At 45.4% G+C, this 25,141-nt stretch overlaps 19 non-coding genes across 19 annotated transcripts; all 19 read right to left on the bottom strand.

Moving 5' to 3' along the window:
* Positions 1–773: 773 nt before the first annotated feature.
* LOC141158541 (U2 spliceosomal RNA) lies at positions 774–964 on the bottom strand. Its single transcript, XR_012248569.1, has one exon. It is a non-coding gene; the product is annotated as a U2 spliceosomal RNA (small nuclear RNA).
* Positions 965–2,087: 1,123 nt separating this feature from the next.
* Positions 2,088–2,278, bottom strand: LOC141158530 (U2 spliceosomal RNA). The gene has a single exon (XR_012248558.1). It is a non-coding gene; the product is annotated as a U2 spliceosomal RNA (small nuclear RNA).
* Positions 2,279–3,400: 1,122 nt separating this feature from the next.
* On the bottom strand, positions 3,401–3,591 carry LOC141158518 (U2 spliceosomal RNA). Its single transcript, XR_012248546.1, has one exon. It is a non-coding gene; the product is annotated as a U2 spliceosomal RNA (small nuclear RNA).
* A 1,123-nt stretch (positions 3,592–4,714) lies between these two features.
* LOC141158506 (U2 spliceosomal RNA) lies at positions 4,715–4,905 on the bottom strand. Its single transcript, XR_012248535.1, has one exon. It is a non-coding gene; the product is annotated as a U2 spliceosomal RNA (small nuclear RNA).
* A 1,123-nt stretch (positions 4,906–6,028) lies between these two features.
* Positions 6,029–6,219, bottom strand: LOC141158750 (U2 spliceosomal RNA). Its single transcript, XR_012248774.1, has one exon. It is a non-coding gene; the product is annotated as a U2 spliceosomal RNA (small nuclear RNA).
* Positions 6,220–7,342: 1,123 nt separating this feature from the next.
* LOC141158494 (U2 spliceosomal RNA) lies at positions 7,343–7,533 on the bottom strand. Its single transcript, XR_012248524.1, has one exon. It is a non-coding gene; the product is annotated as a U2 spliceosomal RNA (small nuclear RNA).
* A 1,121-nt stretch (positions 7,534–8,654) lies between these two features.
* On the bottom strand, positions 8,655–8,845 carry LOC141158635 (U2 spliceosomal RNA). The gene has a single exon (XR_012248663.1). It is a non-coding gene; the product is annotated as a U2 spliceosomal RNA (small nuclear RNA).
* Positions 8,846–9,968: 1,123 nt separating this feature from the next.
* LOC141158483 (U2 spliceosomal RNA) lies at positions 9,969–10,159 on the bottom strand. The gene has a single exon (XR_012248513.1). It is a non-coding gene; the product is annotated as a U2 spliceosomal RNA (small nuclear RNA).
* Positions 10,160–11,278: 1,119 nt separating this feature from the next.
* On the bottom strand, positions 11,279–11,469 carry LOC141158472 (U2 spliceosomal RNA). Its single transcript, XR_012248502.1, has one exon. It is a non-coding gene; the product is annotated as a U2 spliceosomal RNA (small nuclear RNA).
* Positions 11,470–12,588: 1,119 nt separating this feature from the next.
* Positions 12,589–12,779, bottom strand: LOC141158460 (U2 spliceosomal RNA). The gene has a single exon (XR_012248491.1). It is a non-coding gene; the product is annotated as a U2 spliceosomal RNA (small nuclear RNA).
* A 1,117-nt stretch (positions 12,780–13,896) lies between these two features.
* LOC141159699 (U2 spliceosomal RNA) lies at positions 13,897–14,087 on the bottom strand. The gene has a single exon (XR_012249700.1). It is a non-coding gene; the product is annotated as a U2 spliceosomal RNA (small nuclear RNA).
* Positions 14,088–15,204: 1,117 nt separating this feature from the next.
* LOC141159698 (U2 spliceosomal RNA) lies at positions 15,205–15,395 on the bottom strand. Its single transcript, XR_012249699.1, has one exon. It is a non-coding gene; the product is annotated as a U2 spliceosomal RNA (small nuclear RNA).
* Positions 15,396–16,514: 1,119 nt separating this feature from the next.
* LOC141158449 (U2 spliceosomal RNA) lies at positions 16,515–16,705 on the bottom strand. The gene has a single exon (XR_012248478.1). It is a non-coding gene; the product is annotated as a U2 spliceosomal RNA (small nuclear RNA).
* A 1,113-nt stretch (positions 16,706–17,818) lies between these two features.
* LOC141158437 (U2 spliceosomal RNA) lies at positions 17,819–18,009 on the bottom strand. Its single transcript, XR_012248466.1, has one exon. It is a non-coding gene; the product is annotated as a U2 spliceosomal RNA (small nuclear RNA).
* A 1,120-nt stretch (positions 18,010–19,129) lies between these two features.
* Positions 19,130–19,320, bottom strand: LOC141158425 (U2 spliceosomal RNA). Its single transcript, XR_012248455.1, has one exon. It is a non-coding gene; the product is annotated as a U2 spliceosomal RNA (small nuclear RNA).
* Positions 19,321–20,438: 1,118 nt separating this feature from the next.
* On the bottom strand, positions 20,439–20,631 carry LOC141159869 (U2 spliceosomal RNA). The gene has a single exon (XR_012249863.1). It is a non-coding gene; the product is annotated as a U2 spliceosomal RNA (small nuclear RNA).
* Positions 20,632–21,749: 1,118 nt separating this feature from the next.
* On the bottom strand, positions 21,750–21,940 carry LOC141158414 (U2 spliceosomal RNA). Its single transcript, XR_012248444.1, has one exon. It is a non-coding gene; the product is annotated as a U2 spliceosomal RNA (small nuclear RNA).
* Positions 21,941–23,062: 1,122 nt separating this feature from the next.
* Positions 23,063–23,253, bottom strand: LOC141158402 (U2 spliceosomal RNA). The gene has a single exon (XR_012248432.1). It is a non-coding gene; the product is annotated as a U2 spliceosomal RNA (small nuclear RNA).
* Positions 23,254–24,366: 1,113 nt separating this feature from the next.
* LOC141158391 (U2 spliceosomal RNA) lies at positions 24,367–24,557 on the bottom strand. The gene has a single exon (XR_012248421.1). It is a non-coding gene; the product is annotated as a U2 spliceosomal RNA (small nuclear RNA).
* Positions 24,558–25,141: the final 584 nt, after the last annotated feature.

Genomic DNA, 25,141 nt, shown 5'->3' with positions numbered 1-25,141 from the left:
GCTGTCCAGCAGCAGACTGAAGGTGGCTGCTGCTGTGCGCAGGTATATAAAGGCTCAGAGCCTATTATGACACGCGCAGCCAGCGTTCCATTGCCACATTCCGTCTACTGCAGGCGGGATACCTGGATGGCTGAATGTCACTGAGAAGCTCACAGAGACCGCCATAAGCAACAGTTTAAAAGAATGCCACAGACTAATCAACCAAACTTTTTGGGTTGGTTTCTCTTTTATAGTCTGCAGGCATTAAATGAAAGAAGTCAGTGTTCCAGCAGAGGGAGACAACGTTTCAGAAAAGGCATTGTAGCAAACCAAAAAAGAAATTTTAAGCGCAGCAGAGTAACCAGCTCACATACCTGTTAGCTCAGGTGAGTTTAAAAGGCTGCTGTTGATAACAAGGGCATTTGCTAAATAGATGGTGTGTGTGCAACAATATACTGAAAGGTCAATTATATTGTGCAGCTTATCTCACCACCTGTAGTTATTTAGGTGAAAGCTCCAAAATGCTTGCCTAATATGTCTGTTTATCCAAAAGGAAGTATAGAGGGAGAGCTAGATAGATAGCATTGCATTACATTACATGGCAATGCAATGCACAGTTGCTGAAGTTGAACCAAAATGAGCTTGTCATCTGGCTTCTGCAACTTTTAACATGAAAAATCCAATGAGGAGAAGAAAAGCAAAGCCAAAGAGTCCATCCCAAAATCCGACAAACAAGCCAAATGAACAAAAAGCATTGAATTCAATTCTTTCTGATTTTAGAAACTGCATTAAAGAAGGGGTGCACCGGTCCTGGAGATACTGCAATACCAGGTCAATGCGTGGAGTGGACAGAGCAAGCTCTTTTTCCATCTCCCTGTTCTAAAAATCCATTTAATATATGGTCCCCAGATAGGGGACGTATCAGATATTAAACTGATAAGAACAGATACTACACTTGATCTTAGCCAAAAGGCCGAGAAGCGATAACCAGAATTGGTTTCCGACTACGGTGCCACCCAAGGATTCTGAAAAGTCCATTTGTGGAGATGGCCACCTGGACTCCCGTTAAGAAGACATGCTGTCAACCTCTAGATCCCTCACATGCCTGCACTTTTCGGCTTGCTGCTGCTGCAATCCACGCGTTTTAGATCTGCATAACTCCACCTCTTTTAGCACAGTACCCTCAACCCCCGGCTGTTCCCACCCGCCTCAACACCGTTGGAAGGGAGGAGAACCAATTAAGGCGGGGGGGGGGTGTGGAACGAGCAGCTGTCTACCCTTAGCAGGAGGGTTGCTGATTAATTACCTCTCCTGCTGCTGCTGCTGCTGCTGCTGGCTGTCCAGCAGCAGACTGAAGGTGGCTGCTGCTGTGCGCAGGTATATAAAGGCTCAGAGCCTATTATGACACGCGCAGCCAGCGTTCCATTGCCACATTCCGTCTACTGCAGGCGGGATACCTGGATGGCTGAATGTCACTGAGAAGCTCACAGAGACCGCCATAAGCAACAGTTTAAAAGAATGCCACAGACTAATCAACCAAACTTTTTGGGTTGGTTTCTCTTTTATAGTCTGCAGGCATTAAATGAAAGAAGTCAGTGTTCCAGCAGAGGGAGACAACGTTTCAGAAAAGGCATTGTAGCAAACCAAAAAAGAAATTTTAAGCGCAGCAGAGTAACCAGCTCACATACCTGTTAGCTCAGGTGAGTTTAAAAGGCTGCTGTTGATAACAAGGGCATTTGCTAAATAGATGGTGTGTGTGCAACAATATACTGAAAGGTCAATTATATTGTGCAGCTTATCTCACCACCTGTAGTTATTTAGGTGAAAGCTCCAAAATGCTTGCCTAATATGTCTGTTTATCCAAAAGGAAGTATAGAGGGAGAGCTAGATAGATAGCATTGCATTACATTACATGGCAATGCAATGCACAGTTGCTGAAGTTGAACCAAAATGAGCTTGTCATCTGGCTTCTGCAACTTTTAACATGAAAAATCCAATGAGGAGAAGAAAAGCAAAGCCAAAGAGTCCATCCCAAAATCCGACAAACAAGCCAAATGAACAAAAAGCATTGAATTCAATTCTTTCTGATTTTAGAAACTGCATTAAAGAAGGGGTGCACCGGTCCTGGAGATACTGCAATACCAGGTCAATGCGTGGAGTGGACAGAGCAAGCTCTTTTTCCATCTCCCTGTTCTAAAAATCCATTTAATATATGGTCCCCAGATAGGGGACGTATCAGATATTAAACTGATAAGAACAGATACTACACTTGATCTTAGCCAAAAGGCCGAGAAGCGATAACCAGAATTGGTTTCCGACTACGGTGCCACCCAAGGATTCTGAAAAGTCCATTTGTGGAGATGGCCACCTGGACTCCCGTTAAGAAGACATGCTGTCAACCTCTAGATCCCTCACATGCCTGCACTTTTCGGCTTGCTGCTGCTGCAATCCACGCGTTTTAGATCTGCATAACTCCACCTCTTTTAGCACAGTACCCTCAACCCCCGGCTGTTCCCACCCGCCTCAACACCGTTGGAAGGGAGGAGAACCAATTAAAGCGGGGGGGGGGGGGGTGGAACGAGCAGCTGTCTACCCTTAGCAGGAGGGTTGCTGATTAATTACCTCTCCTGCTGCTGCTGCTGCTGCTGGCTGTCCAGCAGCAGACTGAAGGTGGCTGCTGCTGTGCGCAGGTATATAAAGGCTCAGAGCCTATTATGACACGCGCAGCCAGCGTTCCATTGCCACATTCCGTCTACTGCAGGCGGGATACCTGGATGGCTGAATGTCACTGAGAAGCTCACAGAGACCGCCATAAGCAACAGTTTAAAAGAATGCCACAGACTAATCAACCAAACTTTTTGGGTTGGTTTCTCTTTTATAGTCTGCAGGCATTAAATGAAAGAAGTCAGTGTTCCAGCAGAGGGAGACAACGTTTCAGAAAAGGCATTGTAGCAAACCAAAAAAGAAATTTTAAGCGCAGCAGAGTAACCAGCTCACATACCTGTTAGCTCAGGTGAGTTTAAAAGGCTGCTGTTGATAACAAGGGCATTTGCTAAATAGATGGTGTGTGTGCAACAATATACTGAAAGGTCAATTATATTGTGCAGCTTATCTCACCACCTGTAGTTATTTAGGTGAAAGCTCCAAAATGCTTGCCTAATATGTCTGTTTATCCAAAAGGAAGTATAGAGGGAGAGCTAGATAGATAGCATTGCATTACATTACATGGCAATGCAATGCACAGTTGCTGAAGTTGAACCAAAATGAGCTTGTCATCTGGCTTCTGCAACTTTTAACATGAAAAATCCAATGAGGAGAAGAAAAGCAAAGCCAAAGAGTCCATCCCAAAATCCGACAAACAAGCCAAATGAACAAAAAGCATTGAATTCAATTCTTTCTGATTTTAGAAACTGCATTAAAGAAGGGGTGCACCGGTCCTGGAGATACTGCAATACCAGGTCAATGCGTGGAGTGGACAGAGCAAGCTCTTTTTCCATCTCCCTGTTCTAAAAATCCATTTAATATATGGTCCCCAGATAGGGGACGTATCAGATATTAAACTGATAAGAACAGATACTACACTTGATCTTAGCCAAAAGGCCGAGAAGCGATAACCAGAATTGGTTTCCGACTACGGTGCCACCCAAGGATTCTGAAAAGTCCATTTGTGGAGATGGCCACCTGGACTCCCGTTAAGAAGACATGCTGTCAACCTCTAGATCCCTCACATTCCTGCACTTTTCGGCTTGCTGCTGCTGCAATCCACGCGTTTTAGATCTGCATAACTCCACCTCTTTTAGCACAGTACCCTCAACCCCCGGCTGTTCCCACCCGCCTCAACACCGTTGGAAGGGAGGAGAACCAATTAAGGCGGGGGGGGGGGGTGGAACGAGCAGCTGTCTACCCTTAGCAGGAGGGTTGCTGATTAATTACCTCTCCTGCTGCTGCTGCTGCTGCTGCTGGCTGTCCAGCAGCAGACTGAAGGTGGCTGCTGCTGTGCGCAGGTATATAAAGGCTCAGAGCCTATTATGACACGCGCAGCCAGCGTTCCATTGCCACATTCCGTCTACTGCAGGCGGGATACCTGGATGGCTGAATGTCACTGAGAAGCTCACAGAGACCGCCATAAGCAACAGTTTAAAAGAATGCCACAGACTAATCAACCAAACTTTTTGGGTTGGTTTCTCTTTTATAGTCTGCAGGCATTAAATGAAAGAAGTCAGTGTTCCAGCAGAGGGAGACAACGTTTCAGAAAAGGCATTGTAGCAAACCAAAAAAGAAATTTTAAGCGCAGCAGAGTAACCAGCTCACATACCTGTTAGCTCAGGTGAGTTTAAAAGGCTGCTGTTGATAACAAGGGCATTTGCTAAATAGATGGTGTGTGTGCAACAATATACTGAAAGGTCAATTATATTGTGCAGCTTATCTCACCACCTGTAGTTATTTAGGTGAAAGCTCCAAAATGCTTGCCTAATATGTCTGTTTATCCAAAAGGAAGTATAGAGGGAGAGCTAGATAGATAGCATTGCATTACATTACATGGCAATGCAATGCACAGTTGCTGAAGTTGAACCAAAATGAGCTTGTCATCTGGCTTCTGCAACTTTTAACATGAAAAATCCAATGAGGAGAAGAAAAGCAAAGCCAAAGAGTCCATCCCAAAATCCGACAAACAAGCCAAATGAACAAAAAGCATTGAATTCAATTCTTTCTGATTTTAGAAACTGCATTAAAGAAGGGGTGCACCGGTCCTGGAGATACTGCAATACCAGGTCAATGCGTGGAGTGGACAGAGCAAGCTCTTTTTCCATCTCCCTGTTCTAAAAATCCATTTAATATATGGTCCCCAGATAGGGGACGTATCAGATATTAAACTGATAAGAACAGATACTACACTTGATCTTAGCCAAAAGGCCGAGAAGCGATAACCAGAATTGGTTTCCGATTACGGTGCCACCCAAGGATTCTGAAAAGTCCATTTGTGGAGATGGCCACCTGGACTCCCGTTAAGAAGACATGCTGTCAACCTCTAGATCCCTCACATGCCTGCACTTTTCGGCTTGCTGCTGCTGCAATCCACGCGTTTTAGATCTGCATAACTCCACCTCTTTTAGCACAGTACCCTCAACCCCCGGCTGTTCCCACCCGCCTCAACACCGTTGGAAGGGAGGAGAACCAATTAAGGCGGGGGGGGGGGGGGGGGGTGGAACGAGCAGCTGTCTACCCTTAGCAGGAGGGTTGCTGATTAATTACCTCTCCTGCTGCTGCTGCTGCTGGCTGTCCAGCAGCAGACTGAAGGTGGCTGCTGCTGTGCGCAGGTATATAAAGGCTCAGAGCCTATTATGACACGCGCAGCCAGCGTTCCATTGCCACATTCCGTCTACTGCAGGCGGGATACCTGGATGGCTGAATGTCACTGAGAAGCTCACAGAGACCGCCATAAGCAACAGTTTAAAAGAATGCCACAGACTAATCAACCAAACTTTTTGGGTTGGTTTCTCTTTTATAGTCTGCAGGCATTAAATGAAAGAAGTCAGTGTTCCAGCAGAGGGAGACAACGTTTCAGAAAAGGCATTGTAGCAAACCAAAAAAGAAATTTTAAGCGCAGCAGAGTAACCAGCTCACATACCTGTTAGCTCAGGTGAGTTTAAAAGGCTGCTGTTGATAACAAGGGCATTTGCTAAATAGATGGTGTGTGTGCAACAATATACTGAAAGGTCAATTATATTGTGCAGCTTATCTCACCACCTGTAGTTATTTAGGTGAAAGCTCCAAAATGCTTGCCTAATATGTCTGTTTATCCAAAAGGAAGTATAGAGGGAGAGCTAGATAGATAGCATTGCATTACATTACATGGCAATGCAATGCACAGTTGCTGAAGTTGAACCAAAATGAGCTTGTCATCTGGCTTCTGCAACTTTTAACATGAAAAATCCAATGAGGAGAAGAAAAGCAAAGCCAAAGAGTCCATCCCAAAATCCGACAAACAAGCCAAATGAACAAAAAGCATTGAATTCAATTCTTTCTGATTTTAGAAACTGCATTAAAGAAGGGGTGCACCGGTCCTGGAGATACTGCAATACCAGGTCAATGCGTGGAGTGGACAGAGCAAGCTCTTTTTCCATCTCCCTGTTCCAAAAATCCATTTAATATATGGTCCCCAGATAGGGGACGTATCAGATATTAAACTGATAAGAACAGATACTACACTTGATCTTAGCCAAAAGGCCGAGAAGCGATAACCAGAATTGGTTTCCGACTACGGTGCCACCCAAGGATTCTGAAAAGTCCATTTGTGGAGATGGCCACCTGGACTCCCGTTAAGAAGACATGCTGTCAACCTCTAGATCCCTCACATTCCTGCACTTTTCAGCTTGCTGCTGCTGCAATCCACGCGTTTTAGATCTGCATAACTCCACCTCTTTTAGCACAGTACCCTCAACCCCCGGCTGTTCCCACCCGCCTCAACACCGTTGGAAGGGAGGAGAACCAATTAAGGCGGGGGGGGGGGGTGGAACGAGCAGCTGTCTACCCTTAGCAGGAGGGTTGCTGATTAATTACCTCTCCTGCTGCTGCTGCTGCTGCTGCTGGCTGTCCAGCAGCAGACTGAAGGTGGCTGCTGCTGTGCGCAGGTATATAAAGGCTCAGAGCCTATTATGACACGCGCAGCCAGCGTTCCATTGCCACATTCCGTCTACTGCAGGCGGGATACCTGGATGGCTGAATGTCACTGAGAAGCTCACAGAGACCGCCATAAGCAACAGTTTAAAAGAATGCCACAGACTAATCAACCAAACTTTTTGGGTTGGTTTCTCTTTTATAGTCTGCAGGCATTAAATGAAAGAAGTCAGTGTTCCAGCAGAGGGAGACAACGTTTCAGAAAAGGCATTGTAGCAAACCAAAAAAGAAATTTTAAGCGCAGCAGAGTAACCAGCTCACATACCTGTTAGCTCAGGTGAGTTTAAAAGGCTGCTGTTGATAACAAGGGCATTTGCTAAATAGATGGTGTGTGTGCAACAATATACTGAAAGGTCAATTATATTGTGCAGCTTATCTCACCACCTGTAGTTATTTAGGTGAAAGCTCCAAAATGCTTGCCTAATATGTCTGTTTATCCAAAAGGAAGTATAGAGGGAGAGCTAGATAGATAGCATTGCATTACATTACATGGCAATGCAATGCACAGTTGCTGAAGTTGAACCAAAATGAGCTTGTCATCTGGCTTCTGCAACTTTTAACATGAAAAATCCAATGAGGAGAAGAAAAGCAAAGCCAAAGAGTCCATCCCAAAATCCGACAAACAAGCCAAATGAACAAAAAGCATTGAATTCAATTCTTTCTGATTTTAGAAACTGCATTAAAGAAGGGGTGCACCGGTCCTGGAGATACTGCAATACCAGGTCAATGCGTGGAGTGGACAGAGCAAGCTCTTTTTCCATCTCCCTGTTCTAAAAATCCATTTAATATATGGTCCCCAGATAGGGGACGTATCAGATATTAAACTGATAAGAACAGATACTACACTTGATCTTAGCCAAAAGGCCGAGAAGCGATAACCAGAATTGGTTTCCGATTACGGTGCCACCCAAGGATTCTGAAAAGTCCATTTGTGGAGATGGCCACCTGGACTCCCGTTAAGAAGACATGCTGTCAACCTCTAGATCCCTCACATGCCTGCACTTTTCGGCTTGCTGCTGCTGCAATCCACGCGTTTTAGATCTGCATAACTCCACCTCTTTTAGCACAGTACCCTCAACCCCCGGCTGTTCCCACCCGCCTCAACACCGTTGGAAGGGAGGAGAACCAATTAAGGCGGGGGGGGGGGGGGGGTGGAACGAGCAGCTGTCTACCCTTAGCAGGAGGGTTGCTGATTAATTACCTCTCCTGCTGCTGCTGCTGCTGGCTGTCCAGCAGCAGACTGAAGGTGGCTGCTGCTGTGCGCAGGTATATAAAGGCTCAGAGCCTATTATGACACGCGCAGCCAGCGTTCCATTGCCACATTCCGTCTACTGCAGGCGGGATACCTGGATGGCTGAATGTCACTGAGAAGCTCACAGAGACCGCCATAAGCAACAGTTTAAAAGAATGCCACAGACTAATCAACCAAACTTTTTGGGTTGGTTTCTCTTTTATAGTCTGCAGGCATTAAATGAAAGAAGTCAGTGTTCCAGCAGAGGGAGACAACGTTTCAGAAAAGGCATTGTAGCAAACCAAAAAAGAAATTTTAAGCGCAGCAGAGTAACCAGCTCACATACCTGTTAGCTCAGGTGAGTTTAAAAGGCTGCTGTTGATAACAAGGGCATTTGCTAAATAGATGGTGTGTGTGCAACAATATACTGAAAGGTCAATTATATTGTGCAGCTTATCTCACCACCTGTAGTTATTTAGGTGAAAGCTCCAAAATGCTTGCCTAATATGTCTGTTTATCCAAAAGGAAGTATAGAGGGAGAGCTAGATAGATAGCATTGCATTACATTACATGGCAATGCAATGCACAGTTGCTGAAGTTGAACCAAAATGAGCTTGTCATCTGGCTTCTGCAACTTTTAACATGAAAAATCCAATGAGGAGAAGAAAAGCAAAGCCAAAGAGTCCATCCCAAAATCCGACAAACAAGCCAAATGAACAAAAAGCATTGAATTCAATTCTTTCTGATTTTAGAAACTGCATTAAAGAAGGGGTGCACCGGTCCTGGAGATACTGCAATACCAGGTCAATGCGTGGAGTGGACAGAGCAAGCTCTTTTTCCATCTCCCTGTTCCAAAAATCCATTTAATATATGGTCCCCAGATAGGGGACGTATCAGATATTAAACTGATAAGAACAGATACTACACTTGATCTTAGCCAAAAGGCCGAGAAGCGATAACCAGAATTGGTTTCCGACTACGGTGCCACCCAAGGATTCTGAAAAGTCCATTTGTGGAGATGGCCACCTGGACTCCCGTTAAGAAGACATGCTGTCAACCTCTAGATCCCTCACATGCCTGCACTTTTCGGCTTGCTGCTGCTGCAATCCACGCGTTTTAGATCTGCATAACTCCACCTCTTTTAGCACAGTACCCTCAACCCCCGGCTGTTCCCACCCGCCTCAACACCGTTGGAAGGGAGGAGAACCAATTAAGGCGGGGGGGGGGGGTGGAACGAGCAGCTGTCTACCCTTAGCAGGAGGGTTGCTGATTAATTACCTCTCCTGCTGCTGCTGCTGCTGCTGCTGGCTGTCCAGCAGCAGACTGAAGGTGGCTGCTGCTGTGCGCAGGTATATAAAGGCTCAGAGCCTATTATGACACGCGCAGCCAGCGTTCCATTGCCACATTCCGTCTACTGCAGGCGGGATACCTGGATGGCTGAATGTCACTGAGAAGCTCACAGAGACCGCCATAAGCAACAGTTTAAAAGAATGCCACAGACTAATCAACCAAACTTTTTGGGTTGGTTTCTCTTTTATAGTCTGCAGGCATTAAATGAAAGAAGTCAGTGTTCCAGCAGAGGGAGACAACGTTTCAGAAAAGGCATTGTAGCAAACCAAAAAAGAAATTTTAAGCGCAGCAGAGTAACCAGCTCACATACCTGTTAGCTCAGGTGAGTTTAAAAGGCTGCTGTTGATAACAAGGGCATTTGCTAAATAGATGGTGTGTGTGCAACAATATACTGAAAGGTCAATTATATTGTGCAGCTTATCTCACCACCTGTAGTTATTTAGGTGAAAGCTCCAAAATGCTTGCCTAATATGTCTGTTTATCCAAAAGGAAGTATAGAGGGAGAGCTAGATAGATAGCATTGCATTACATTACATGGCAATGCAATGCACAGTTGCTGAAGTTGAACCAAAATGAGCTTGTCATCTGGCTTCTGCAACTTTTAACATGAAAAATCCAATGAGGAGAAGAAAAGCAAAGCCAAAGAGTCCATCCCAAAATCCGACAAACAAGCCAAATGAACAAAAAGCATTGAATTCAATTCTTTCTGATTTTAGAAACTGCATTAAAGAAGGGGTGCACCGGTCCTGGAGATACTGCAATACCAGGTCAATGCGTGGAGTGGACAGAGCAAGCTCTTTTTCCATCTCCCTGTTCTAAAAATCCATTTAATATATGGTCCCCAGATAGGGGACGTATCAGATATTAAACTGATAAGAACAGATACTACACTTGATCTTAGCCAAAAGGCCGAGAAGCGATAACCAGAATTGGTTTCCGACTACGGTGCCACCCAAGGATTCTGAAAAGTCCATTTGTGGAGATGGCCACCTGGACTCCCGTTAAGAAGACATGCTGTCAACCTCTAGATCCCTCACATGCCTGCACTTTTCGGCTTGCTGCTGCTGCAATCCACGCGTTTTAGATCTGCATAACTCCACCTATTTTAGCACAGTACCCTCAAGCCCCGGCTGTTCCCACCCGCCTCAACACCGTTGGAAGGGAGGAGAACCAATTAAGGCGGGGGGGGTGGAACGAGCAGCTGTCTACCCTTAGCAGGAGGGTTGCTGATTAATTACCTCTCCTGCTGCTGCTGCTGCTGCTGCTGGCTGTCCAGCAGCAGACTGAAGGTGGCTGCTGCTGTGCGCAGGTATATAAAGGCTCAGAGCCTATTATGACACGCGCAGCCAGCGTTCCATTGCCACATTCCGTCTACTGCAGGCGGGATACCTGGATGGCTGAATGTCACTGAGAAGCTCACAGAGACCGCCATAAGCAACAGTTTAAAAGAATGCCACAGACTAATCAACCAAACTTTTTGGGTTGGTTTCTCTTTTATAGTCTGCAGGCATTAAATGAAAGAAGTCAGTGTTCCAGCAGAGGGAGACAACGTTTCAGAAAAGGCATTGTAGCAAACCAAAAAAGAAATTTTAAGCGCAGCAGAGTAACCAGCTCACATACCTGTTAGCTCAGGTGAGTTTAAAAGGCTGCTGTTGATAACAAGGGCATTTGCTAAATAGATGGTGTGTGTGCAACAATATACTGAAAGGTCAATTATATTGTGCAGCTTATCTCACCACCTGTAGTTATTTAGGTGAAAGCTCCAAAATGCTTGCCTAATATGTCTGTTTATCCAAAAGGAAGTATAGAGGGAGAGCTAGATAGATAGCATTGCATTACATTACATGGCAATGCAATGCACAGTTGCTGAAGTTGAACCAAAATGAGCTTGTCATCTGGCTTCTGCAACTTTTAACATGAAAAATCCAATGAGGAGAAGAAAAGCAAAGCCAAAGAGTCCATCCCAAAATCCGACAAACAAGCCAAATGAACAAAAAGCATTGAATTCAATTCTTTCTGATTTTAGAAACTGCATTAAAGAAGGGGTGCACCGGTCCTGGAGATACTGCAATACCAGGTCAATGCGTGGAGTGGACAGAGCAAGCTCTTTTTCCATCTCCCTGTTCTAAAAATCCATTTAATATATGGTCCCCAGATAGGGGACGTATCAGATATTAAACTGATAAGAACAGATACTACACTTGATCTTAGCCAAAAGGCCGAGAAGCGATAACCAGAATTGGTTTCCGACTACGGTGCCACCCAAGGATTCTGAAAAGTCCATTTGTGGAGATGGCCACCTGGACTCCCGTTAAGAAGACATGCTGTCAACCTCTAGATCCCTCACATGCCTGCACTTTTCGGCTTGCTGCTGCTGCAATCCACGCGTTTTAGATCTGCATAACTCCACCTCTTTTAGCACAGTACCCTCAAGCCCCGGCTGTTCCCACCCGCCTCAACACCGTTGGAAGGGAGGAGAACCAATTAAGGCGGGGGGGGTGGAACGAGCAGCTGTCTACCCTTAGCAGGAGGGTTGCTGATTAATTACCTCTCCTGCTGCTGCTGCTGCTGCTGCTGGCTGTCCAGCAGCAGACTGAAGGTGGCTGCTGCTGTGCGCAGGTATATAAAGGCTCAGAGCCTATTATGACACGCGCAGCCAGCGTTCCATTGCCACATTCCGTCTACTGCAGGCGGGATACCTGGATGGCTGAATGTCACTGAGAAGCTCACAGAGACCGCCATAAGCAACAGTTTAAAAGAATGCCACAGACTAATCAACCAAACTTTTTGGGTTGGTTTCTCTTTTATAGTCTGCAGGCATTAAATGAAAGAAGTCAGTGTTCCAGCAGAGGGAGACAACGTTTCAGAAAAGGCATTGTAGCAAACCAAAAAAGAAATTTTAAGCGCAGCAGAGTAACCAGCTCACATACCTGTTAGCTCAGGTGAGTTTAAAAGGCTGCTGTTGATAACAAGGGCATTTGCTAAATAGATGGTGTGTGTGCAACAATATACTGAAAGGTCAATTATATTGTGCAGCTTATCTCACCACCTGTAGTTATTTAGGTGAAAGCTCCAAAATGCTTGCCTAATATGTCTGTTTATCCAAAAGGAAGTATAGAGGGAGAGCTAGATAGATAGCATTGCATTACATTACATGGCAATGCAATGCACAGTTGCTGAAGTTGAACCAAAATGAGCTTGTCATCTGGCTTCTGCAACTTTTAACATGAAAAATCCAATGAGGAGAAGAAAAGCAAAGCCAAAGAGTCCATCCCAAAATCCGACAAACAAGCCAAATGAACAAAAAGCATTGAATTCAATTCTTTCTGATTTTAGAAACTGCATTAAAGAAGGGGTGCACCGGTCCTGGAGATACTGCAATACCAGGTCAATGCGTGGAGTGGACAGAGCAAGCTCTTTTTCCATCTCCCTGTTCTAAAAATCCATTTAATATATGGTCCCCAGATAGGGGACGTATCAGATATTAAACTGATAAGAACAGATACTACACTTGATCTTAGCCAAAAGGCCGAGAAGCGATAACCAGAATTGGTTTCCGACTACGGTGCCACCCAAGGATTCTGAAAAGTCCATTTGTGGAGATGGCCACCTGGACTCCCGTTAAGAAGACATGCTGTCAACCTCTAGATCCCTCACATGCCTGCACTTTTCGGCTTGCTGCTGCTGCAATCCACGCGTTTTAGATCTGCATAACTCCACCTCTTTTAGCACAGTACCCTCAACCCCCGGCTGTTCCCACCCACCTCAACACCGTTGGAAGGGAGGAGAACCAATTAAGGCGGGGGGGGGGGGTGGAACGAGCAGCTGTCTACCCTTAGCAGGAGGGTTGCTGATTAATTACCTCTCCTGCTGCTGCTGCTGCTGGCTGTCCAGCAGCAGACTGAAGGTGGCTGCTGCTGTGCGCAGGTATATAAAGGCTCAGAGCCTATTATGACACGCGCAGCCAGCGTTCCATTGCCACATTCCGTCTACTGCAGGCGGGATACCTGGATGGCTGAATGTCACTGAGAAGCTCACAGAGACCGCCATAAGCAACAGTTTAAAAGAATGCCACAGACTAATCAACCAAACTTTTTGGGTTGGTTTCTCTTTTATAGTCTGCAGGCATTAAATGAAAGAAGTCAGTGTTCCAGCAGAGGGAGACAACGTTTCAGAAAAGGCATTGTAGCAAACCAAAAAAGAAATTTTAAGCGCAGCAGAGTAACCAGCTCACATACCTGTTAGCTCAGGTGAGTTTAAAAGGCTGCTGTTGATAACAAGGGCATTTGCTAAATAGATGGTGTGTGTGCAACAATATACTGAAAGGTCAATTATATTGTGCAGCTTATCTCACCACCTGTAGTTATTTAGGTGAAAGCTCCAAAATGCTTGCCTAATATGTCTGTTTATCCAAAAGGAAGTATAGAGGGAGAGCTAGATAGATAGCATTGCATTACATTACATGGCAATGCAATGCACAGTTGCTGAAGTTGAACCAAAATGAGCTTGTCATCTGGCTTCTGCAACTTTTAACATGAAAAATCCAATGAGGAGAAGAAAAGCAAAGCCAAAGAGTCCATCCCAAAATCCGACAAACAAGCCAAATGAACAAAAAGCATTGAATTCAATTCTTTCTGATTTTAGAAACTGCATTAAAGAAGGGGTGCACCGGTCCTGGAGATACTGCAATACCAGGTCAATGCGTGGAGTGGACAGAGCAAGCTCTTTTTCCATCTCCCTGTTCTAAAAATCCATTTAATATATGGTCCCCAGATAGGGGATGTATCAGATATTAAACTGATAAGAACAGATACTACACTTGATCTTAGCCAAAAGGCCGAGAAGCGATAACCAGAATTGGTTTCCGACTACGGTGCCACCCAAGGATTCTGAAAAGTCCATTTGTGGAGATGGCCACCTGGACTCCCGTTAAGAAGACATGCTGTCAACCTCTAGATCCCTCACATGCCTGCACTTTTCGGCTTGCTGCTGCTGCAATCCACGCGTTTTAGATCTGCATAACTCCACCTCTTTTAGCACAGTACCCTCAACCCCCGGCTGTTCCCACCCGCCTCAACACCGTTGGAAGGGAGGAGAACCAATTAAGGCGGGGGGGGGGGGTGGAACGAGCAGCTGTCTACCCTTAGCAGGAGGGTTGCTGATTAATTACCTCTCCTGCTGCTGCTGCTGCTGGCTGTCCAGCAGCAGACTGAAGGTGGCTGCTGCTGTGCGCAGGTATATAAAGGCTCAGAGCCTATTATGACACGCGCAGCCAGCGTTCCATTGCCACATTCCGTCTACTGCAGGCGGGATACCTGGATGGCTGAATGTCACTGAGAAGCTCACAGAGACCGCCATAAGCAACAGTTTAAAAGAATGCCACAGACTAATCAACCAAACTTTTTGGGTTGGTTTCTCTTTTATAGTCTGCAGGCATTAAATGAAAGAAGTCAGTGTTCCAGCAGAGGGAGACAACGTTTCAGAAAAGGCATTGTAGCAAACCAAAAAAGAAATTTTAAGCGCAGCAGAGTAACCAGCTCACATACCTGTTAGCTCAGGTGAGTTTAAAAGGCTGCTGTTGATAACAAGGGCATTTGCTAAATAGATGGTGTGTGTGCAACAATATACTGAAAGGTCAATTATATTGTGCAGCTTATCTCACCACCTGTAGTTATTTAGGTGAAAGCTCCAAAATGCTTGCCTAATATGTCTGTTTATCCAAAAGGAAGTATAGAGGGAGAGCTAGATAGATAGCATTGCATTACATTACATGGCAATGCAATGCACAGTTGCTGAAGTTGAACCAAAATGAGCTTGTCATCTGGCTTCTGCAACTTTTAACATGAAAAATCCAATGAGGAGAAGAAAAGCAAAGCCAAAGAGTCCATCCCAAAATCCGACAAACAAGCCAAATGAACAAAAAGCATTGAATTCAATTCTTTCTGATTTTAGAAACTGCATTAAAGAAGGGGTGCACCGGTCCTGGAGATACTGCAATACCAGGTCAATGCGTGGAGTGGACAGAGCAAGCTCTTTTTCCATCTCCCTGTTCTAAAAATCCATTTAATATATGGTCCCCAGATAGGGGATGTATCAGATATTAAACTGATAAGAACAGATACTACACTTGATCTTAGCCAAAAGGCCGAGAAGCGATAACCAGAATTGGTTTCCGACTACGGTGCCACCCAAGGATTCTGAAAAGTCCATTTGTGGAGATGGCCACCTGGACTCCCGTTAAGAAGACATGCTGTCAACCTCTAGATCCCTCACATGCCTGCACTTTTCGGCTTGCTGCTGCTGCAATCCACGCGTTTTAGATCTGCATAACTCCACCTCTTTTAGCACAGTACCCTCAACCCCCGGCTGTTCCCACCCGCCTCAACACCGTTGGAAGGGAGGAGAACCAATTAAGGCGGGGGGGGGGGTGGAACGAGCAGCTGTCTACCCTTAGCAGGAGGGTTGCTGATTAATTACCTCTCCTGCTGCTGCTGCTGCTGCTGGCTGTCCAGCAGCAGACTGAAGGTGGCTGGTGCTGTGCGCAGGTATATAAAGGCTCAGAGCCTATTATGACACGCGCAGCCAGCGTTCCATTGCCACATTCCGTCTACTGCAGGCGGGATACCTGGATGGCTGAATGTCACTGAGAAGCTCACAGAGACCGCCATAAGCAACAGTTTAAAAGAATGCCACAGACTAATCAACCAAACTTTTTGGGTTGGTTTCTCTTTTATAGTCTGCAGGCATTAAATGAAAGAAGTCAGTGTTCCAGCAGAGGGAGACAACGTTTCAGAAAAGGCATTGTAGCAAACCAAAAAAGAAATTTTAAGCGCAGCAGAGTAACCAGCTCACATACCTGTTAGCTCAGGTGAGTTTAAAAGGCTGCTGTTGATAACAAGGGCATTTGCTAAATAGATGGTGTGTGTGCAACAATATACTGAAAGGTCAATTATATTGTGCAGCTTATCTCACCACCTGTAGTTATTTAGGTGAAAGCTCCAAAATGCTTGCCTAATATGTCTGTTTATCCAAAAGGAAGTATAGAGGGAGAGCTAGATAGATAGCATTGCATTACATTACATGGCAATGCAATGCACAGTTGCTGAAGTTGAACCAAAATGAGCTTGTCATCTGGCTTCTGCAACTTTTAACATGAAAAATCCAATGAGGAGAAGAAAAGCAAAGCCAAAGAGTCCATCCCAAAATCCGACAAACAAGCCAAATGAACAAAAAGCATTGAATTCAATTCTTTCTGATTTTAGAAACTGCATTAAAGAAGGGGTGCACCGGTCCTGGAGATACTGCAATACCAGGTCAATGCGTGGAGTGGACAGAGCAAGCTCTTTTTCCATCTCCCTGTTCTAAAAATCCATTTAATATATGGTCCCCAGATAGGGGACGTATCAGATATTAAACTGATAAGAACAGATACTACACTTGATCTTAGCCAAAAGGCCGAGAAGCGATAACCAGAATTGGTTTCCGACTACGGTGCCACCCAAGGATTCTGAAAAGTCCATTTGTGGAGATGGCCACCTGGACTCCCGTTAAGAAGACATGCTGTCAACCTCTAGATCCCTCACATGCCTGCACTTTTCGGCTTGCTGCTGCTGCAATCCACGCGTTTTAGATCTGCATAACTCCACCTCTTTTAGCACAGTACCCTCAACCCCCGGCTGTTCCCACCCGCCTCAACACCGTTGGAAGGGAGGAGAACCAATTAAGGCGGGGGGGGTGGAACGAGCAGCTGTCTACCCTTAGCAGGAGGGTTGCTGATTAATTACCTCTCCTGCTGCTGCTGCTGCTGGCTGTCCAGCAGCAGACTGAAGGTGGCTGCTGCTGTGCGCAGGTATATAAAGGCTCAGAGCCTATTATGACACGCGCAGCCAGCGTTCCATTGCCACATTCCGTCTACTGCAGGCGGGATACCTGGATGGCTGAATGTCACTGAGAAGCTCACAGAGACCGCCATAAGCAACAGTTTAAAAGAATGCCACAGACTAATCAACCAAACTTTTTGGGTTGGTTTCTCTTTTATAGTCTGCAGGCATTAAATGAAAGAAGTCAGTGTTCCAGCAGAGGGAGACAACGTTTCAGAAAAGGCATTGTAGCAAACCAAAAAAGAAATTTTAAGCGCAGCAGAGTAACCAGCTCACATACCTGTTAGCTCAGGTGAGTTTAAAAGGCTGCTGTTGATAACAAGGGCATTTGCTAAATAGATGGTGTGTGTGCAACAATATACTGAAAGGTCAATTATATTGTGCAGCTTATCTCACCACCTGTAGTTATTTAGGTGAAAGCTCCAAAATGCTTGCCTAATATGTCTGTTTATCCAAAAGGAAGTATAGAGGGAGAGCTAGATAGATAGCATTGCATTACATTACATGGCAATGCAATGCACAGTTGCTGAAGTTGAACCAAAATGAGCTTGTCATCTGGCTTCTGCAACTTTTAACATGAAAAATCCAATGAGGAGAAGAAAAGCAAAGCCAAAGAGTCCATCCCAAAATCCGACAAACAAGCCAAATGAACAAAAAGCATTGAATTCAATTCTTTCTGATTTTAGAAACTGCATTAAAGAAGGGGTGCACCGGTCCTGGAGATACTGCAATACCAGGTCAATGCGTGGAGTGGACAGAGCAAGCTCTTTTTCCATCTCCCTGTTCTAAAAATCCATTTAATATATGGTCCCCAGATAGGGGACGTATCAGATATTAAACTGATAAGAACAGATACTACACTTGATCTTAGCCAAAAGGCCGAGAAGCGATAACCAGAATTGGTTTCCGACTACGGTGCCACCCAAGGATTCTGAAAAGTCCATTTGTGGAGATGGCCACCTGGACTCCCGTTAAGAAGACATGCTGTCAACCTCTAGATCCCTCACATGCCTGCACTTTTCGGCTTGCTGCTGCTGCAATCCACGCGTTTTAGATCTGCATAACTCCACCTCTTTTAGCACAGTACCCTCAACCCCCGGCTGTTCCCACCCGCCTCAACACCGTTGGAAGGGAGGAGAACCAATTAAGGCTGGGGGGGGGGGTGGAACGAGCAGCTGTCTACCCTTAGCAGGAGGGTTGCTGTTTAATTACCTCTCCTGCTGCTGCTGCTGCTGCTGGCTGTCCAGCAGCAGACTGAAGGTGGCTGCTGCTGTGCGCAGGTATATAAAGGCTCAGAGCCTATTATGACACGCGCAGCCAGCGTTCCATTGCCACATTCCGTCTACTGCAGGCGGGATACCTGGATGGCTGAATGTCACTGAGAAGCTCACAGAGACCGCCATAAGCAACAGTTTAAAAGAATGCCACAGACTAATCAACCAAACTTTTTGGGTTGGTTTCTCTTTTATAGTCTGCAGGCATTAAATGAAAGAAGTCAGTGTTCCAGCAGAGGGAGACAACGTTTCAGAAAAGGCATTGTAGCAAACCAAAAAAGAAATTTTAAGCGCAGCAGAGTAACCAGCTCACATACCTGTTAGCTCAGGTGAGTTTAAAAGGCTGCTGTTGATAACAAGGGCATTTGCTAAATAGATGGTGTGTGTGCAACAATATACTGAAAGGTCAATTATATTGTGCAGCTTATCTCACCACCTGTAGTTATTTAGGTGAAAGCTCCAAAATGCTTGCCTAATATGTCTGTTTATCCAAAAGGAAGTATAGAGGGAGAGCTAGATAGATAGCATTGCATTACATTACATGGCAATGCAATGCACAGTTGCTGAAGTTGAACCAAAATGAGCTTGTCATCTGGCTTCTGCAACTTTTAACATGAAAAATCCAATGAGGAGAAGAAAAGCAAAGCCAAAGAGTCCATCCCAAAATCCGACAAACAAGCCAAATGAACAAAAAGCATTGAATTCAATTCTTTCTGATTTTAGAAACTGCATTAAAGAAGGGGTGCACCGGTCCTGGAGATACTGCAATACCAGGTCAATGCGTGGAGTGGACAGAGCAAGCTCTTTTTCCATCTCCCTGTTCTAAAAATCCATTTAATATATGGTCCCCAGATAGGGGACGTATCAGATATTAAACTGATAAGAACAGATACTACACTTGATCTTAGCCAAAAGGCCGAGAAGCGATAACCAGAATTGGTTTCCGACTACGGTGCCACCCAAGGATTCTGAAAAGTCCATTTGTGGAGATGGCCACCTGGACTCCCGTTAAGAAGACATGCTGTCAACCTCTAGATCCCTCACATGCCTGCACTTTTCGGCTTGCTGCTGCTGCAATCCACGCGTTTTAGATCTGCATAACTCCACCTCTTTTAGCACAGTACCCTCAACCCCCGGCTGTTCCCACCCGCCTCAACACCGTTGGAAGGGAGGAGAACCAATTAAGGCGGGGGGGGGGTGGAACGAGCAGCTGTCTACCCTTAGCAGGAGGGTTGCTGATTAATTACCTCTCCTGCTGCTGCTGCTGCTGCTGGCTGTCCAGCAGCAGACTGAAGGTGGCTGCTGCTGTACGCAGGTATATAAAGGCTCAGAGCCTATTATGACACGCGCAGCCAGCGTTCCATTGCCACATTCCGTCTACTGCAGGCGGGATACCTGGATGGCTGAATGTCACTGAGAAGCTCACAGAGACCGCCATAAGCAACAGTTTAAAAGAATGCCACAGACTAATCAACCAAACTTTTTGGGTTGGTTTCTCTTTTATAGTCTGCAGGCATTAAATGAAAGAAGTCAGTGTTCCAGCAGAGGGAGACAACGTTTCAGAAAAGGCATTGTAGCAAACCAAAAAAGAAATTTTAAGCGCAGCAGAGTAACCAGCTCACATACCTGTTAGCTCAGGTGAGTTTAAAAGGCTGCTGTTGATAACAAGGGCATTTGCTAAATAGATGGTGTGTGTGCAACAATATACTGAAAGGTCAATTATATTGTGCAGCTTATCTCACCACCTGTAGTTATTTAGGTGAAAGCTCCAAAATGCTTGCCTAATATGTCTGTTTATCCAAAAGGAAGTATAGAGGGAGAGCTAGATAGATAGCATTGCATTACATTACATGGCAATGCAATGCACAGTTGCTGAAGTTGAACCAAAATGAGCTTGTCATCTGGCTTCTGCAACTTTTAACATGAAAAATCCAATGAGGAGAAGAAAAGCAAAGCCAAAGAGTCCATCCCAAAATCCGACAAACAAGCCAAATGAACAAAAAGCATTGAATTCAATTCTTTCTGATTTTAGAAACTGCATTAAAGAAGGGGTGCACCGGTTTCCTGGAGATACTGCAATACCAGGTCAATGCGTGGAGTGGACAGAGCAAGCTCTTTTTCCATCTCCCTGTTCTAAAAATCCATTTAATATATGGTCCCCAGATAGGGGACGTATCAGATATTAAACTGATAAGAACAGATACTACACTTGATCTTAGCCAAAAGGCCGAGAAGCGATAACCAGAATTGGTTTCCGACTACGGTGCCACCCAAGGATTCTGAAAAGTCCATTTGTGGAGATGGCCACCTGGACTCCCGTTAAGAAGACATGCTGTCAACCTCTAGATCCCTCACATGCCTGCACTTTTCGGCTTGCTGCTGCTGCAATCCACGCGTTTTAGATCTGCATAACTCCACCTCTTTTAGCACAGTACCCTCAACCCCCGGCTGTTCCCACCCGCCTCAACACCGTTGGAAGGGAGGAGAACCAATTAAGGCGGGGGGGGGGTGGAACGAGCAGCTGTCTACCCTTAGCAGGAGGGTTGCTGATTAATTACCTCTCCTGCTGCTGCTGCTGCTGCTGGCTGTCCAGCATCAGACTGAAGGTGGCTGCTGCTGTGCGCAGGTATATAAAGGCTCAGAGCCTATTATGACACGCGCAGCCAGCTTTCCATTGCCACATTCCGTCTACTGCAGGCGGGATACCTGGATGGCTGAATGTCACTGAGAAGCTCACAGAGACCGCCATAAGCAACAGTTTAAAAGAATGCCACAGACTAATCAACCAAACTTTTTGGGTTGGTTTCTCTTTTATAGTCTGCAGGCATTAAATGAAAGAAGTCAGTGTTCCAGCAGAGGGAGACAACGTTTCAGAAAAGGCATTGTAGCAAACCAAAAAAGAAATTTTAAGCGCAGCAGAGTAACCAGCTCACATACCTGTTAGCTCAGGTGAGTTTAAAAGGCTGCTGTTGATAACAAGGGCATTTGCTAAATAGATGGTGTGTGTGCAACAATATACTGAAAGGTCAATTATATTGTGCAGCTTATCTCTCCACCTGTAGTTATTTAGGTGAAAGCTCCAAAATGCTTGCCTAATATGTTTGTTTATCCAAAAGGAAGTATAGAGGGAGAGCTAGATAGATAGCATTGCATTACATTACATGGCAATGCAATGCACAGTTGCTGAAGTTGAACCAAAATGAGCTTGTCATCTGGCTTCTGCAACTTTTAACATGAAAAATCCAATGAGGAGAAGAAAAGCAAAGCCAAAGAGTCCATCCCAAAATCCGACAAACAAGCCAAATGAACAAAAAGCATTGAATTCAATTCTTTCTGATTTTAGAAACTGCATTAAAGAAGGGGTGCACCGGTCCTGGAGATACTGCAATACCAGGTCAATGCGTGGAGTGGACAGAGCAAGCTCTTTTTCCATCTCCCTGTTCTAAAAATCCATTTAATATATGGTCCCCAGATAGGGGACGTATCAGATATTAAACTGATAAGAACAGATACTACACTTGATCTTAGCCAAAAGGCCGAGAAGCGATAACCAGAATTGGTTTCCGACTACGGTGCCACCCAAGGATTCTGAAAAGTCCATTTGTGGAGATGGCCACCTGGACTCCCGTTAAGAAGACATGCTGTCAACCTCTAGATCCCTCACATGCCTGCACTTTTCGGCTTGCTGCTGCTGCAATCCACGCGTTTTAGATCTGCATAACTCCACCTCTTTTAGCACAGTACCCTCAACCCCCGGCTGTTCCCACCCGCCTCAACACCGTTGGAAGGGAGGAGAACCAATTAAGGCGGGGGGGGGGGGTGGGGTGGAACGAGCAGCTGTCTACCCTTAGCAGGAGGGTTGCTGATTAATTACCTCTCCTGCTGCTGCTGCTGCTGGCTGTCCAGCAGCAGACTGAAGGTGGCTGCTGCTGTGCGCAGGTATATAAAGGCTCAGAGCCTATTATGACACGCGCAGCCAGCGTTCCATTGCCACATTCCGTCTACTGCAGGCGGGATACCTGGATGGCTGAATGTCACTGAGAAGCTCACAGAGACCGCCATAAGCAACAGTTTAAAAGAATGCCACAGACTAATCAACCAAACTTTTTGGGTTGGTTTCTCTTTTATAGTCTGCAGGCATTAAATGAAAGAAGTCAGTGTTCCAGCAGAGGGAGACAACGTTTCAGAAAAGGCATTGTAGCAAACCAAAAAAGAAATTTTAAGCGCAGCAGAGTAACCAGCTCACATACCTGTTAGCTCAGGTGAGTTTAAAAGGCTGCTGTTGATAACAAGGGCATTTGCTAAATAGATGGTGTGTGTGCAACAATATACTGAAAGGTCAATTATATTGTGCAGCTTATCTCACCACCTGTAGTTATTTAGGTGAAAGCTCCAAAATGCTTGCCTAATATGTCTGTTTATCCAAAAAGAAGTATAGAGGGAGAGCTAGATAGATAGCATTGCATTACATTACATGGCAATGCAATGAACAGTTGCTGAAGTTGAACCAAAATGAGCTTGTCATCTGGCTTCTGCAACTTTTAACATGAAAAATCCAATGAGGAGAAGAAAAGCAAAGCCAAAGAGTCCATCCCAAAATCCGACAAACAAGCCAAATGAACAAAAAGCATTGAATTCAATTCTTTCTGATTTTAGAAACTGCATTAAAGAAGGGGTGCACCGGTCCTGGAGATACTGCAATACCAGGTCAATGCGTGGAGTGGACAGAGCAAGCTCTTTTTCCATCTCCCTGTTCTAAAAATCCATTTAATATATGGTCCCCAGATAGGGGACGTATCAGATATTAAACTGATAAGAACAGATACTACACTTGATCTTAGCCAAAAGGCCGAGAAGCGATAACCAGAATTGGTTTCCGACTACGGTGCCACCCAAGGATTCTGAAAAGTCCATTTGTGGAGATGGCCACCTGGACTCCCGTTAAGAAGACATGCTGTCAACCTCTAGATCCCTCACATGCCTGCACTTTTCGGCTTGCTGCTGCTGCAATCCACGCGTTTTAGATCTGCATAACTCCACCTCTTTTAGCACAGTACCCTCAACCCCCGGCTGTTCCCACCCGCCTCAACACCGTTGGAAGGGAGGAGAACCAATTAAGGCGGGGGGGGTGGAACGAGCAGCTGTCTACCCTTAGCAGGAGGGTTGCTGATTAATTACCTCTCCTGCTGCTGCTGCTGCTGGCTGTCCAGCAGCAGACTGAAGGTGGCTGCTGCTGTGCGCAGGTATATAAAGGCTCAGAGCCTATTATGACACGCGCAGCCAGCGTTCCATTGCCACATTCCGTCTACTGCAGGCGGGATACCTGGATGGCTGAATGTCACTGAGAAGCTCACAGAGACCGCCATAAGCAACAGTTTAAAAGAATGCCACAGACTAATCAACCAAACTTTTTGGGTTGGTTTCTCTTTTATAGTCTGCAGGCATTAAATGAAAGAAGTCAGTGTTCCAGCAGAGGGAGACAACGTTTCAGAAAAGGCATTGTAGCAAACCAAAAAAGAAATTTTAAGCGCAGCAGAGTAACCAGCTCACATACCTGTTAGCTCAGGTGAGTTTAAAAGGCTGCTGTTGATAACAAGGGCATTTGCTAAATAGATGGTGTGTGTGCAACAATATACTGAAAGGTCAATTATATTGTGCAGCTTATCTCACCACCTGTAGTTATTTAGGTGAAAGCTCCAAAATGCTTGCCTAATATGTCTGTTTATCCAAAAGGAAGTATAGAGGGAGAGCTAGATAGATAGCATTGCATTACATTACATGGCAATGCAATGCACAGTTGCTGAAGTTGAACCAAAATGAGCTTGTCATCTGGCTTCTGCAACTTTTAACATGAAAAATCCAATGAGGAGAAGAAAAGCAAAGCCAAAGAGTCCATCCCAAAATCCGACAAACAAGCCAAATGAACAAAAAGCATTGAATTCAATTCTTTCTGATTTTAGAAACTGCATTAAAGAAGGGGTGCACCGGTCCTGGAGATACTGCAATACCAGGTCAATGCGTGGAGTGGACAGAGCAAGCTCTTTTTCCATCTCCCTGTTCTAAAAATCCATTTAATATATGGTCCCCAGATAGGGGACGTATCAGATATTAAACTGATAAGAACAGATACTACACTTGATCTTAGCCAAAAGGCCGAGAAGCGATAACCAGAATTGGTTTCCGACTACGGTGCCACCCAAGGATTCTGAAAAGTCCATTTGTGGAGATGGCCACCTGGACTCCCGTTAAGAAGACATGCTGTCAACCTCTAGATCCCTCACATGCCTGCACTTTTCGGCTTGCTGCTGCTGCAATCCACGCGTTTTAGATCTGCATAACTCCACCTCTTTTAGCACAGTACCCTCAACCCCGGGCTGTTCCCACCCGCCTCAACACCGTTGGAAGGGAGGAGAAGCAATTAAGGCGGGGGGGGTGGAACGAGCAGCTGTCTACCCTTAGCAGGAGGGTTGCTGATTAATTACCTCTCCTGCTGCTGCTGCTGCTGCTGGCTGTCCAGCAGCAGACTGAAGGTGGCTGCTGCTGTGCGCAGGTATATAAAGGCTCAGAGCCTATTATGACACGCGCAGCCAGCGTTCCATTGCCACATTCCGTCTACTGCAGGCGGGATACCTGGATGGCTGAATGTCACTGAGAAGCTCACAGAGACCGCCATAAGCAACAGTTTAAAAGAATGCCACAGACTAATCAACCAAACTTTTTGGGTTGGTTTCTCTTTTATAGTCTGCAGG

The sequence above is a fragment of the Phyllobates terribilis genome, unplaced genomic scaffold (genome assembly GCF_046119375.1).
Source record: "Phyllobates terribilis strain yellow unplaced genomic scaffold, ASM4611937v1 Scaffold_8__6_contigs__length_399053987, whole genome shotgun sequence".
Classification (NCBI taxonomy): domain Eukaryota; kingdom Metazoa; phylum Chordata; class Amphibia; order Anura; family Dendrobatidae; genus Phyllobates; species Phyllobates terribilis.
The sequence above is the reverse complement of the archived record's forward strand: the minus strand, read 5'-3'. Positions and strand labels throughout refer to the sequence as shown.